Source organism: Cupressus sempervirens, unplaced genomic scaffold (genome assembly GCF_028749045.1).
Source record: "Cupressus sempervirens isolate cs-2001-9-10 unplaced genomic scaffold, ASM2874904v1 CseChr00s100002_03, whole genome shotgun sequence".
Taxonomy (NCBI): domain Eukaryota; kingdom Viridiplantae; phylum Streptophyta; class Pinopsida; order Cupressales; family Cupressaceae; genus Cupressus; species Cupressus sempervirens.
In genome coordinates this window covers 3,638,325-3,641,704 of record NW_028322207.1, presented here as the reverse complement: position 1 = coordinate 3,641,704, position 3,380 = coordinate 3,638,325, and the positions used below count along the sequence as shown (strand labels likewise).

At 30.6% G+C, this 3,380-nt stretch overlaps 1 pseudogene; it reads left to right on the top strand.

Moving 5' to 3' along the window:
- The first annotated feature begins 520 nt into the window (after positions 1–520).
- LOC149527835 (uncharacterized) lies at positions 521–2,554 on the top strand (annotated as a pseudogene).
- The last annotated feature ends 826 nt before the right edge of the window (positions 2,555–3,380 follow it).

Genomic DNA, 3,380 nt, shown 5'->3' with positions numbered 1-3,380 from the left:
GTATATGATTTGCAAAACACAATCAATTTTACCAATCTTATTTATAAATTATTCAAATAGGACCTATGGAAAATATTTAGACTAACAAGATATCAAGTCATGGATATTCATAAAATAATAAAATACTAATTGACATAAATTTGTATTTAGTGTCATCACATTTAGTTCATTGTATCGAAACATCAAATGCACATAGATAAATAGTTAGTTAATAATCAATTTTTTTATTCACATAATGAGTTAATAAAATGGATTGTGAAAAATAATATAGAATGCTCATGGAATGTGGAAAAGACAAGAAAGCTTATAAATAATATAATTAGGGCCAGAAATGTCATACTTAGCATCTCACCGCATTGTAACTAAGCCTAAATTGGAGAGTTCAATGTTCAGAAAAAATTGCAAACCTTACTTTGATTTCCACTTTTTTGTATCATGGATTGTTTAAGCAGTATAAAAATCTAGTCCTAATGTCATTATTTTTTTCCCTTGTGAAGGTATATGGGCACGTATGAAAACTATGTGCTATTTTGATGAGAAAACTTATGAATGGGTGGGAATAAGTCGACAGCGCAATACTATGGGTAAGGTAAGTATTATCTTCATGCTCAATTTTCCTTATCCAAGTAGAAAAGTATACTATTTAAAAAAATTTCCAATCTAATTATATAGCTCTGAAAATAATGTATTCATAAGGTAGAATGTTTACCTATCTCATCTTTTAGAATTTTCGATTATATCTGTTTGATTATTTACAACACAAGCTTTATCAAGTATTAAACATTTTTTCCTTCTCTAATTGAAATTATAAAGTATGGAATTCTTTGAATGACTCTCAAATGCTTAGCAAATCTTTAGCTATTCTTATTCGTACATAAGGATTTTTTGACTCTACTCAAGAAGTCATGAATTCTCTACATAATGCACCTTCCCTAAACTTTGGTGTAAATGTACTAACATTAATAGTTATCTCTTGCAAAATCTTCCTCATACAATCTATATTAGAAATTACTAGGGTGTGAGAAATTTTTATCTTGTTTATAATACTTAAGTATATATTTCTATTTTCCCCTATTTGGAAGACTTCCAATTGAAGCACTATGTCTCAAATATCTAGTTTCCATCTTTAGGGACCTTGCCTTGGGTGTAGTATATATCTGTCAGGGGTCATTTCTCTCTATAAGTTTGACTCCCCATGTTAGTGAACTCTTCTCATCATTACATTTCCAAGAGAAGCAACATATGGGTAGCACACATGCACATGATACAAAATAACTAAAGTATGTCAATAAACTGACAATCAGTTTCATGCGATTCCCATGCTTGATAGTACTCCATCTTTGATTTGGTTTTACGTAGCTAGAAGCCAGCAAATTTTTTTAGGGACCACATTGCATTTTACCAATCTACTTTAGTATTCAGAATAAATTGATTATTCAATTATGTATGTAGAACAATTTAAATTTAACTTTTTCCTTTGTATTTGAAAACACTGACTTAGTTTTACAAAGATACAGTTAATATTTTACTTCCTTTATGTGTTCTGCAACTTGCTTCAGGAACCACTATTATAGGGAAGGGCATTGTCATCTGCAAATACCCTTCTGATCCAACTATTGCATTGGGCAGCTTCTCAATCATAATTTCATTCTTATCAACTGTGTTTGGGGTTGTAGCTTTATTTTATCCCTACAAAGGGAAAGCTGTTCCTGTGTACACTCTCCAGAGGACCACTTCTCTGGTGGTATTTTTCGTTATTGCTATGTAAGTAATTGCAAACATATGTCTTGATAGCTTTTGAATTTAACCATGTTAGCATTTTTTATCATCAATGTTTGGAATCTTAAAAAGAAAATAGAAAAATGATAGGTGCATTTTCAATATACTAGTAAGCACATTTTTAATATTCTCTGTCTATTGTATACAGTCAATTTCTTTTCCCTGTTTAGGTGTTTGAGGATGTAAATGTTGAATGGAAGATAAAATTCAAGGATTGGATAACATTGTTATAATTTAACGTGAGATGAGCTAGTGGAGTTTAATCAACTAGCTATTTGAAACAACTTACTACTTTAACCTTTTCAATTTTGGATATAAATAAAAGGGTTTTTGGATAGCTAAATGTGTTTTCCCATGCTAATATCATGTATCTTTATACCAGGGCTGTCTCTTTTCTCGCTGAAGCCTTGATGATGTGGGCTACAATCATAGAGAGTCTACATAGAACATGAAATGTACATCATGATCTCACAACAAAATTCCCAACTGCAAAGACTGGCTTATATGGTGGAGTTGCCTTCCTGGCTTTAGATGCTTCTCTGTTTTGGCTTATATGCCAAATAATTGCCCTTAATGCAAGGGCAGATTATGAAGAAGAAGAGGAGGACATCAAAGGTCAGTATGGGAAGGTATTGACAACTGAATATAACATTCCAGCTAGAGCTGCTCATGCCTAACCTATGACTGTGGGTTTAACAGTGACCTGCATACTTTGTTCAAAATATTCCTTACTGACAATGTGTGTAAACAATTAATGCTTAAAATCATTTGCACACTCTCTAAGGAGTTTAATGAAAGATATATCTTTCATAAAAGTAAATCATTTTCTAGTATGTGATATATTAGCATTTAAATTTGTATGCATATACATAGTAAACTAAAAATCTCAGGCAAGTTGACATTATATTATAGTTATTTTAAATTGGGTTTGTGAAATGTATGATGCACCTGCTTTTAAAATTTAGATATTAATGCCACATTATTTGGGATTATATTAGCAACTAATAAATTAATGAAGTTAGAACTCTTCCTCTACTCTGTGACTATCTCTCCACCTATAGTAAACAATTATATCCTTGAGGCCAAGCTCAGAGAAAAGCACATGATAGAAAGATTTTGTTTAATAAGTGATTTGTTTTATGTATTTTATCAATTTAATGAGTGATCAGTAAAATCTAACATTTTCTTTAGTTTCATAAATTTTGAAATTTAATTATTATTTGGCTTTACCTAAAGAGATCTTGAAAACTTAATTCAAGGTACACAGAGAATGAGCATTTTTTTTTTGGGTGGTGCTTCAACTACATTATTTCTTGGTGAAAAAAAGCTTTTACTAGTTCTTATTTACTTTGATTTCTATGAATTGAATCTTTCTTTGGGATTTTTATCTAATTTTATCCATATATCTCCACTATCTCTTGAGGGATAGCAATGCTTTCAGAGCAGTAGTTATATAGATCTATCATCCAGATTGTTCAGCCTTTAATTTTTTGCTTGTGAAGTGCACATTACAATTTGTGCTATGATATTTGAGTACCTGTTCATTATACTATTTTTATTATATTCCAATGAATCATTTTTATTGCATGGTCAAATCTTAG